General features: G+C 33.2%; 1 protein-coding gene across 2 annotated transcripts in view; it reads left to right on the plus strand.

Annotated features, from left to right (window-relative positions):
- LOC105232310 (cGMP-dependent protein kinase, isozyme 1) overlaps nt 1-13,164 on the plus strand; it is a 53,666-nt gene that overhangs the window by 14,283 nt on the left and 26,219 nt on the right. The gene's annotated exons all lie outside the window — the stretch shown is intronic.

Raw genomic sequence — 13,164 nt, forward strand, 5'->3', positions numbered from 1 at the left:
AACTCTTAATTGCACAATTGCAATGCTAAAAGTGCGAAAGATATGAAATATTTTTTCCAAAGAAATATCTAAACGCCTCTTACCAAAAGGAAATACCAAAACATAAGCGCATACGAACGTTATCACAAATAAATATTTTTTTGCAAAGACAAAAATATATATGTCCATATTTAACATTTGCGATATAAGTGAGTACGTATGCACATATGTTTATGTGTGTGTGAAGCATGAATTTTTAATTATTTAAAAAGATAAACTGCTGACGATCAGATACCACTGGCTGCGCAGGAACGCAAACTTCAATTCAAATATTTGCGCACCTACCGAAACATGCGAGTGCGTATGTGTGTATGTATGCGGGCTTATTTACCTGTTGACTACTGTACAGTTACGCCAGTACAACGCTGCTGTGTGAATAATTTTTAAAGTAATTGTGCCAACCGATTCGATAAGTCTATTTGCCTTTTTAATTATTTATACAACAGCGCACAGGCAGACACACACACGCACACAAGCAGAACGATGAGCTTGCATTTTATGCTTTAATTCTTGATTTTTTGCTCACACTCCAATTACGGTTATTTTTCCTGCCTTTGCCATAACTTTTAAGTGCTCTGAAGTGTTATATACTCGCCTTCTATGACTAAGTACTTTGTGCTCATACCGACAATAAGCAGTTATTTGCACAGAATTGAAGCAACAATTCGCCCACTGCGCCGGCTACAGTTAATAATTGTTTCATAAATGATCGCTTTAAAGCACACGTACTTAAGTGAAGTGGCAGTTGGAGCGCCCCAATTGATATGAATCTGTGGGACGCGCTGGGCATTATGATAAATCGACGCTGTGGGACACACAAACACACGAAGACACGTTCGCATAAATATTTATGCGCGTAATTGTTGTATTTGTTGCCGGTAATTTCAAGTATAATTAATTAGTAATTGACAGGTGAAGTTAAATTTGTCAGCAATCACCGCGTCCATTTCATTCTCCATAGCGCGCGTTGCCTCACACGGCGTATGAGTGTTATTTCATCGGAAATCGCGCAGACAACGCCTTTGCTTGTATGCGTTTATGTTTGTGCATTAATTAATGACTTTCTTAGCTATTTTTAATACCAAACGCCGTTTACTCTAATAATAAATATTACAGTATTAACAAATATTTGCCGAGTCTGCGGAGTGAGAGCACTTAACAACCTACTTTTATAACTGTAATATAACCGCAACATATTTACAAAATGTATGTGCAAACTAGCGTGTTCGTGTTAAAAACCTGCCGACAAACTAACACATTTATTTTAAGATTGTTAAATAAATATTATTATATGGCAACAAAGTGTGGCTGGAAGTTATATGCAAATTAATATGACTCTGATGCTATTAATAACGATAATGGATATTGAAAATTGCAAAAATATATATTGCAGATATTTATAGAGAATCACATAGCAAATATTGGCGCTTGTTGCCTTTCAATGCGTAAAGGTTTATTATCGTAATTAATATAAATATTTTTTTTATTTATTATTTTGATTTAATTTTAAATTTAAATTTAATTTATTTTCAGTTTTAAAATTAATTTTAATTTCAATTTTAATTTTAACTTTCATTTTAGTCTAAATTTTGTTTTTTAATATAATTCTAAATTTAAACTTAATTTATTTTTTATTTTAATTATAATTATAATTTTAATATGAATATTAATTTCAGTTTTAATTTTAAATTAAATTTTAATTTTTATTTAAATTAATTTTAATTTTTATTTGAAGTTGAATTTTAATTCTAATATTATTTTATTTAATTTTATTAAATTTTATTTTTTTTATTTCATTTTATTTTATTTTGATTTGTTTTATTTAAAAATAAAATTTTTAGTGTACTCTGAATTTCAACTTCAATTTTGATTATTGTTTTCATTTAAATTTAGTTTTAGTTTAAATTTGGCAATATTTTAATTTTAGCTTTAATTTTCTTAATTTAATCTAATTTTAATTTTAATTAGTATATAAAATTTAAATTAATTTAATTTTTATTTTAATTTTAGTATACTTTTAATTTTAAATTTAACATTACTGTTAATTTTACTTTAATGTTTCTTTCATATTTAATTAAATTTTTATTTTACTTATATTTACCGATTTATTATATTTTTTATAATATTAATTTAGTTATTTGTATTACATTGTAACCAACTATCGGCATGCTCTGGCCCACTCATTACAGGAACTCGTGTCAATTTAATTTATTATTCATTTAGCGGAAAATCAATTATATACAATTTTCATAATAAACGCATTAATGCCCGACATCGCACTTCCGGCTATAAAGTTGCAACAAAGTATGCCGTATTTGGTTAAACATGCATCGTTATATACTATTTTATACCATACATACATATCTATTTATAAACAAATTAAAGCTTTGTACAAAAAAGCATAAGCTGGATACGCTTAGGTTGGTATAATGACCAATCACACGTGTCATAAGCAGAATGTGCCATTTAATACATATGTATAATATAGTTATATAAATAATTAGAAGTCTATTTTTAGATACAATTATTGGCGAAGTTGTCAACTGTCAATCACACAGTTTTTTAGCTTTTATCGCATAAAAAAAATAAAAATTATTTTATCATATCTGTTGGCTAAGTCACGCATTTTCATTATGGCAAATGGTCATTCACAAATTGACATATTTATTTACATTATCCCATACATAGAATCATATATTTTTTCATAATAAAAATAATACAAAAAGTTCGCTTTCACACGCATTTCGCATGCTGGCTAAGCTTTTCCGAAAACTATCACTTCGTTCGAATGTTTTCGGAGTGGTGAATATCAGTTAGCTTCTGATTTTCTTTTCGGTAGCTAATGCCAAGGTAGCTACTGCCGCGTTCGGCACACGCACTTACACTTTAGCAGCCATTTATGTACAAGCGGTGCGCTATTTACCGCTCTTATCAGTACGCTACGTATGGTATGTGCAGTAATAAACTGCGCACCGAACTCATCACATTTTTATAAATACGTTTTTTTGATAAATGTTATCTAGATAGCATATATATGTGAATGGATTTTCATATGTACTCGTATGTTGCCGACAGCTAACCATTTACCGTTTGCATGTACACTTTACAACAGAAGCGTGCCCTTTTGTTTCATTGCCTCGCTGCTGCTGCTATTTTTATAACACAAAAACAAAGCTGTGCGACATATGTGCGAAATATTGCGAAAATTGTGTTGCCAAAGCATTCCAAATATTAATATAACGGGAGCAGGCAAACTGTTGGCACAATAGAAACAAATAAACAGTCGCGTTGATTAGAAAACAAAGCGTGTGGTCGCTTCCACTTTTGTTTTATTGCAGCGGTGTTGCTTACTTTGCACTGCACAGGCACAGGCAGTCGGGCTCTAGAGTAAGTTAGCACGCGCTCCTTGCGATTTATTTACTCTGCCCACATCTGCCAAGGCGCTGCGTCTACTTTTGTTGAAACTGAAAATATTTAATTTTGTCATCACGAATTCTTTGTCTAAAAATTATTATTAATCGATTATTTATTTGATTTAGAAGTCCATGCGAACAATGTTTCGCGCCTTTGCAAACACAACAACAACTTAACAAATAAACTGGTATATTTGTATTTGTAAACAATAGCTGTTTGTCGAAGATTGTGTGCATGCGCGAGAAACATGTTTGCTTTTCAGCGCAAAAAATAACACGACGTGTATTTATAGGTTATGTTACAAGGCAAGCACATAGTGATAAAGCACAAAGTTGGCAAAATATATTTTTGATAATTTTCTGCCAGACTTTACTTATAATGTATTAATAAGTTAATAAAAATTAATTGTAGCTAATTTTAACTTTCTATGGTTGAGTTGATTTGTTCGAGTTCGTTTGTGTGTCTGTATATATGCGAACTAGTCCCGATCTTGAATTTTGCAATTTTTTTCTCTTTTCTTGAATTTTGCAATTTTTTTTTCTTTTCAAAAATTAGCTTACTTGTGGGAGCCGCCGATATTAGAGCACTATAATATAACGGGTGATTTTTTTGAGGTTAGGATTTTCATGCATTAGTATTTGACAGATCACGTGGGATTTCAGACATGGTGTCAAAGAGAAAGATGCTCAGTATGCTTTGACATTTCATCATGAATAGACTTACTAACGAGCAACGCTTGCAAATCATTGAATTTTATTACCAAAATCAGTGTTCGGTTCGAAATGTGTTTCGCGCGCGTGTTTTGTTCAGCGATGAGGCTCATTTCTGGTTGAATGGCTACGTAAATAAGCAAAATTGCCGCATTTGGGGTGAAGAGCAACCAGAAGCCGTTCAAGAACTGCCCATGCATCCCGAAAAATGCACTGTTTGGTGTGGTTTGTACGCTGGTGGAATCATTGGACCGTATTTTTTCAAAGATGCTGTTGGACGCAACGTTACGGTGAATGGCGATCGCTATCGTTCGATGCTAACAAACTTTTTGTTGCCAAAAATGGAAGAACTGAACTTGGTTGACATGTGGTTTCAACAAGATGGCGCTACATGCCACACAGCTCGCGATTCTATGGCTATTTTGAGGGAAAACTTCGGACAACAATTCATCTCAAGAAATGGACCCGTAAGTTGGCCACCAAGATCATGCGATTTAACGCCTTTAGACTATTTTTTGTGGGGCTACGTCAAGTCTAAAGTCTACAGAAATAAGCCAGCAACTATTCCAGCTTTGGAAGACAACATTTCCGAAGAAATTCGGGCTATTCCGGCCGAAATGCTCGAAAAAGTTGCCCAAAATTGGACTTTCCGAATGGACCACCTAAGACGCAGCCGCGGTCAACATTTAAATGAAATTATCTTCAAAAAGTAAATGTCATGAACCAATCTAACGTTTCAAATAAAGAACCGATGAGATTTTGCAAATTTTATGCATTTTTTTTTAAAAAAAAGTTATCAAGCTCTTAAAAAATCACCCTTTATAACTACCATTCAAAATGAAAATTGGTAGTCCAGGCGCTTGTACGGAAAACTTTTTTATTTGAGAAGATATCTTCACGATAGTTGGCATGGCCTATTGTTAAAAGCAAAGCTACAAGCTGCGACTATATTGTTTTAATCTGACCACTATAAATCATAGCTTATTTTGATAAGCAATACATTCAATTACATTCTCAATTACTTCTCATGAAAGAAATTTCTCATAACATGGAACGAATTGAACTAAACTAATTTTGAAATTCTTCAAATTTTTTACGTCTCTACCACATTTCTTCCAAGCAAGTTTCTCTTACAATTACATGATAGCATTCTGTCAATTTATTACGTCAGTCCAATCTATAACATTTTTATTTGTTGTTGTCGTAATCGTTTTTCAACTATGCGGTTCCAAAGCATTGGAAATCAATCATTAATTAGAGATACACTTCAACAATATTTCCTACTTTTTCCTAAAACAACATTAAATATTGACATTACATTTTTTGCTTTCTATATGCTCTCCAATTTACATTCACAAATAATTTCCTATTATTTTAGTAAATAATGAACTAAGCAAATACGCATTTTAGTGTTGCTCATACGCCCTGGCTAACCGCAGCATTTAACCACTTGCCGCAAACGTTAGATGTTTCTGTAAAGCAATAAAATGAATGCTCAATGAAATAAGCGCAGCTCCGTTGGCTCAGCACTCTGCTAAGACAACAAACGTAAAATAAATACTGTAAAATAACAACAACTTGCAATAAGAAGCGGTTATTAATTAACAGTGTTGGCATTACGCGCTAATTGCTAGCGAACGAGTGTTTACATGTGAGTGGGTGAGTAAACAACAATAAACACAGTTACTGGCGTACATATTGATTGTTGAAGAGAGTCGAAATGCACTTGAAAGCTGAGCGAGAAGCCGGGCTTAGCCGTCAGTTTAATTAGCACCAGTTAATAGTAGGCAACAAAGTAAGCAACAAAAGTAAAAATTTACAAAAAAAAATATTTTTTAAATTTTTTAACATAAATCGGGTGATAAGCAAAAGTACTAGTGTACCGCTTATTAAAAGTAAATAACAAAAAATGTTTTTTGAAAATTATTTGTAATTTTGTTTTTAAGTTTTGTGTAAATATTGGTAAGTCGGAAAAGTATTTTCGTATTTCGTATACCATTATAAATATAAAAAAGGTTGAAGTCTGATATGAAATACGAAAAAACTTTTTCGACAACCCAATAAGAAATATATCTATTTTATTACAAAAAACAATGACGTAGTTCGAAGCGAAACACAAATAGCAAACTTGATTTACTTAAGTTCGGTGCCACATCATGATGCGGGTTTAGCAGCTATTTCTGTGCAACTCCTGCAAGCAAAAGCTTACAAGGCATTACAGAGTATTTAGCCTTAAGTCCATTTGCAGGCAATGGCGACGAAAGAAATTTACATTTTCTGCTCAAAATAGGTTAGCGGCCCAAACACACACAGACATAACCCTTATTGTATGCTTATGATGATGAGGTCAAACGGCGAAGCAACAAATCCAATATGGCCTGAAACTGACGGTTACAGCCGATAGTGGACTCTACACTCTTTGAAGGACCGCTGCATGACAAAAGGGGCTAAAATTATCGCGGCCATAAAGTTGGACACAAGTAGACGGTTAAATTTAGAAATGCAAATTTCAAGCAGAAGCAGAGTTATGATATACTAAATTTATGGAAATCCACAATAATGGTCGGAAATATACTGTCAAGCAGTCTGCCGCTTTCAATTTAACAGAATTCATATGAACTGTTTAGCCGGGCGTATACTGTCGCCGCAAAAGGTGTAAATATATACATAGTTGCTTAATAGCGATTCCAACTTTGTAATTGCAATAATTTCTTAACACATCATTTGTGCTTAATTCTACCCCACAATAACAACAACCTTGCTGGAAGTACACTTTTGATCTACTTATTTGCATGCCATATAAATTCCATGGCTAAAATGTGTCGGCGCGCGCCCCTCCCAACCGCTTACCGTTAGCATTGACTGGCAATGGCGAAAATCGTCTCGTTAGCACGTGCTATATTAATTATAAAAGTAAATAATTGCATAGTAATGCATTAAGTGGAGCACTTAAGTTTGGCACAAAAGGGCAATGAGTAAGTGAATTTATTTGCGCACAAAAAAAAGGAAAAAAAACAAAGCAAGTAAAGCCCGCAATAAAAAGTATATGTATTTAACTCATTTCCATAAATGCATAAAGAATTTATATGAATATTTAGCAAATTTGTTAAAAGTAAAGTTTTAGTTCAAAAAGCTGCTAGTTTTGCGCTTATTGTCCGGAAGACGCGGAAGAGAGAGCGGGAAATCTGACTACGTATCTAGTAAAGAAGAACTACTTATTATTGTTCACGACCTTCATAATTCTCTTAGAAAGTGTTCTATTACTAAGGATTTGTTTTGAAAAGAGTTTAAGTAAACGAAGATCCAACGTCCTTCAAATGAAAAACAGCTTAGAATAGTAACCGACTAGCATGAGAAAGGTCAAGTTCACAAGTCTGTTAAGATAAATAAAATAAAATATCTTAATTTAAATTATCCACCAGATTTAATTAGGATTTAAATTTTTCCACATACAAAAATAAGCTTTTGTCATTTTTGGTATTCTTAAGAATTCAACAACATGACTCGCAGTTAAAGTAGATCTTATCATAAAATCTATAAATTTTAACGGATATTCGGTGACAAATCTACAAATTTACTCATACATACATTCTTACCATACTAAGTACATAAAAAATATATAAAGTAGATAAACGAATATAGACTTTCCCAGCAGTGACAAGAGCAGTCTTCGATGCGCCAAGCTTTGGAGAGTAGCCAAACGAACAAACTATATGAGATGTGCTAACAAACAGAAAACTATTTTAATTTGATTTTGGGTCTTCAGTTTTCAAAATCAAAAAAAAACAAAACAAATCTGCATTTTCATTTGTCATTTGAGCTACTCACAATAGCGATATTGATGTAGAATATCCAAAACAAAACTATGGAACATTGATGATAGCAATTATACCATTTTAATGAGGTGTTCGCATACTCTCTTGTCTCTCTCTCTCTCTCTCTTATACGACTTCAATTTGATAACTTTGTTGTTGCTTTTACATGTAATTTAAGTTATACTGGCCGGTTATCATGCCATACATAATACCAGATGAAGGTTTCGTCTAGATTCTTGAACTCCAAAGCTCCTAGATACTTAAGACGAGTTCTAAATAGTGCTGGTCACAGGCATAAGATGTATTCTACCGTCTCTCTCATATCAACTTCTCTGCACTATCTGACTGTATCGTCACTAATTATGCCCATCCGGCTCGCATATGATACCAGTAGGTTGTGACCTGTCAAAAGGCCGACAGCCGTCTGGCTGTCCTTTCAAGACTGTTCGAGTAAGTAGCAAGCGAGTTTTCCGAAGGGGCCCTTACATATGATCTTGTCGATCCAGTATGTACTTAAAACATTTCCCTGCTTCTAAGAACACTCTTTGATGCGATGTGAGATTATTGCCTTAATGGCTGTCTAGCCATCGAAGTATATTTATCGTTTTTACGTTGTTTCCAGCGTTGTTAGCTATCTCAGCTACTTTTCGAACTGCGAAAACTTCTGCATGTAAAATAATGCAGTATTTCGGAAGCTTGATGGATTGCCAGAGTTCCACCTCCGAGCAATAGATTCGCTCTCCCACTCTATTAGCGATTGTGAATATATCTGTCGCAGGTTTCCGCGCCATCCGGGAACTTCTTTGACATTATCTATCCCATTTATTTATGGCAATTTCAAATAAAACTTTTCCTTCGCTTTGCATTAGACAGTTATTTTGACAGTACATTCAAATAAAAAGTTTTCAACGCGAAGCAAGGCAACTCTCATCTTTTCACATTTAGCCAAGTAACAATCTCCATTTTTATTAGATAGAAACACTAAAGGAAAAGTGTGGTATACCTTTTGCTTCATTCGCTTCATAGTTTCGGTAGGAACTGTCACGCAACGCGAGGAGAGTTATATGTGAATGGGCTTTTGCAGTGTTCAAATTAAGTTAATAAACACAATTGTACCATAATATACCGCCGCGTCTTTAATACTAATCCTATGGGCAAATATTTTTATCTAAAACGTTGCTAGATCATTTGTTTGTCTTATTTATTATTTTTAACATTTTTTCATTTTTTGTTTTGAGCTGAGAGAGCACGGTAGCAAATTAAATTTGCCGAATAATGTTAATTACTTCAGTCAACAGACCCACACCTATAGGCAAATACGAATCTCATAAAAATCATGGAATATTTAGACAACATACACACAAACAAAAATTGCAATTTCAGACAGCAGATTCGTAGATAAACGAGCGACATTATTCACTATTTACAATAGCTGTCTTCGATTCGACATTTCTCTGCTCGCTTCTGCTTTTTATACACCAAGGCCATAAGGTCTAGGTCGTAGACCACTTTTATTCAACGAAACCAAATCAATTTATCGCCAACGAAATATGCGCACATATTTTCAGTTATTAGTTAAACAAAGCCTTTCTTCGATAATACCACGGTGTTTTACTACATTTTGCTGCAATTTTAATCGACCTTATCGCCACTTATCGCTCACGTTATGTCTCATTATCGAAGAGTGCGTGCCAAGAACATGACTGACTCATAGTTTGCTTACCATATGACTTTGTAGAGCATTTATAGCAGCCCTAAACATTTATTACCGCTACTGGCCTTCTCAAGTGCGCTGTACTTCTGCAGAGATTTTATAATTTCTTATCGGAAGGCAGTCAAATTGTTGTGATTGTTCTTTAAACTACTGGAAACTTGGTTTTAATATGAATTTCTTTTGTTTGTGGTTAATTTACATGGTTCGACAGAAAGAATTACCCGCTCAGACTATCCTTATTCTGACTCTGAGATCTTACTTATTGAGTGCGGACAGTATAGCTAATTAATTTATGGCAGCGTGTCATTAGCTGAGGGCCCATGTGTTCATAAGTTTCAGTCATATAGAATTCGTCATATTAACAGCTCTGTGGCATATTCGTATAGTATATGTACATAAGTATGTTAACATATTGGGTAGTCGAAAAAGTATTTTCGTATCGGGTCGACCACTTATTGCAATTTTTCTCCTGGAGACACTATTCCATCAGCGTGTATAATTTTTATACAAAAATTTCAAAATATACCGAATGAAGCTTAAAATCTCACCTTTCCAACAATATATGGAGATTGGTAGCACTAGAGATATACGACTGCAACGACATATACAATATTAAAAAAACACGAAAAGACTTTTTCGACTACTAAAAATTTTAAGATACAGTCTGACTAACTTAAACAGTATTTTTTTCTTCAAGCTTCTTACTCCTTTTTTATGTCGATATTTCTATGTATATGTATTTGTTACAAATTGTATCGATGTATTTTTCTCCCCTGCAGCTACTCGCTTTTTATCCGAATGTGTTAAGTGTACTTTAAACATTTCTATTGATAACCTGCACGTGTGCTTATTGCTTATTATATTGTATTAATTGACTGTATATAATATATGTATATGAAGTCTTAATGGACTTGATGATGTACATATGTATGTATGTATGTATATGCATATTAAGCGATGATATATGGTGCATTAAAGTGGCAAATCATGCTCAAGTAATTTTCACAGCTTATTTCTACTTAAATCGCTGCGTGATTTTGAATCAATGACGAAGATCAATAAAGTCTGTAAAAAATGTTATTGCTAATAATGCATGTGAATACCAGCGGAGTGGTAAATTCAATTGCTAATTTTTTTCCTTTTTGGATTAACAGCCTTTAAACTATTTGCAAAAATTGCTAATTTGGCTTTTAAACTTGCTCGTTGGTGAAAAGTAGCTTGCCAAAAGCACTTACAGAACTATGGTATGTATGTACTAGAACACCTTCGGCTTTGGTGTTAATTTTTATAATTTGGTATTTTTTTTTAAATAAATGTTTTTTAAGTAAATATTTTTTAAATACAAATTTTTGAATAAATATTTTTTGAATAAATATTTTTTAAACAAATTTTTTTAGAAATTTTTTTTTTATTTCCTTTTATTTTTTTCATTTTTTTTTTTAATTTTTTTTTCTCATTGTATAACTTCTTTGATTTTTATCACTTTGTACGTGACATTGAAACGATTTCTCCTAACGTATATAAAAGCACAAAATACTTAAATTAGCCTTAAGAACTTTAAACCAACAAATAATCTACAACAACAATGCTTCCTAATCAGTTTTTGCATGAAATTTAATTAAAGCTCTTTTTGTTTATAATATCTAAAAAGCAGCGAGAAAGTAATTTAATATTTACATTTGCTTCTAGAGCGGTGTGCACTTATCATACTTATTATGCACATACAATGTACATAAATATACATATTTATTTACTTTTTTGCTTTATTCATGAAATGCGCACCAGTCCAAGTGTCACTTAACGCTCCGACGCTTATAAACCATTTAATTCGCATATTAGTTTACAAACACTCACACAAACACATACAAGTAAACATATATATTTTTGTATGTGTATATGTATAATTTTAAATCAGTATGTACGTACCTACTTACGTACATACATCTAATTGTGGTTATTTATATGCGTATCTAAGTATATACGAAAAACTGGCATATCAGACGCTCTTCAGATTTTGCGATTACTTTCAGGCGGCAGCTAGTCACAATGGCTAACAAACCTCGAAAGCTATTTTTAGCGTTTAAATTAAGCCACAAATACATAAATATATCAAATATACGTTTATAGCACACAAGCGAAGGCATCTTAAGCTTATTTTATTTATAGGTGATGCTATTTATAATTAAATGCAAAAATAACTACAGAAAATTTTTTAAAAATATTAAAGAAAATAAACCTTGAAAGCTCAACTAAAATTATGATATTTAAAAAAATGCATGTCTGGCCGAAATTTATAATAAGCGCTATATCATTTCGGAACAGCAGCTTGTGCGTAACTCCACATTATTTACAATTAAAGCGCTGAGCAGCAAAATAGGATCTCAAAATTTGCTAAATCGAACTTGCTTTGACCACATATTAGTTGTTACTATTACTAGTTAATCACAGACCAGTTGTCATTCTGTAACAGAACTCACGCTCTCCTGCTAACCGCTGGGTTTCAGACTCAGAGTGCTGTACCAAAGAGAGTACAGCACAAAAAAAGGCGCGTACTTTGGTCCAAATCAAAAGTAGCTCAACTCAAAGTATCAGCAATCAGCTGCATACCGATATCTATAACATCGTCAACCGCAAATGTTGTTGTTATGAATTTTCCGCCTGTCAACGCTGACAATGTGTTAATTAAATTTGACAAACCACATACGCGCCGATCATTTTTCACGAGACGCGATAGCTTCGACTGGAAAACAAACAGAGTGGCGAAGACTGAGCACATGTCTCTATAAACAAGTACATCTGTATGTGTATGTAAGTAGTCCATATGTACACATTTGCACATAAATCATAAAAACTCTACTCACAGTGCAAACTTCCTGCCAACGCAATCGCGTAATTTGTGTTTGCTGAGAGATTTCTTCTGGTCTAAAAATAGCGCTCGAGTAATCAGAAGCAAACCGCATTTAGAAAAGTACAGTACAAAGTAATTTCAAATCTCACGTAAAAGACACCTCTATTCTCATTAAAATAACTTATCTATTCAAATTGTTTATCTATTTTTGTATTGTATTGTCTATTTTTGTGTGTTATTTTTCTTGGAATTGTATTTGCGGCATCTGTCATTACCAACTGCAACTGCCGTCAAGCGGCTGTGTGCCAATTGTTAACCAAGTCAGCTGCTTTGTAAGCTATCTCGCTTATTCTATCTTTTATTGCCTTTTTATGTTTTTGTTATTGGCGCATGCAACGCTGCCGCTATGACGTTTGCAACGGTGTTGACTGTCAACAAAGCAAATTTTCGCGACCGCGTAATTGCCGGCGCCGTAAACGCTCGTGCATACGAGTATCGAATGTGATTTGCAATTACTTTGAGGAATTCAGCGAAAACAAATTGAAGCTAATAAGTTTACAACTTTATGTAATGAATTTTGAATTTTTTTATACGAATGGGTTACGTATTCGAATATAATATATT

Source organism: Bactrocera dorsalis, chromosome 1 (genome assembly GCF_023373825.1).
Source record: "Bactrocera dorsalis isolate Fly_Bdor chromosome 1, ASM2337382v1, whole genome shotgun sequence".
Lineage (NCBI taxonomy): Eukaryota > Metazoa > Arthropoda > Insecta > Diptera > Tephritidae > Bactrocera > Bactrocera dorsalis.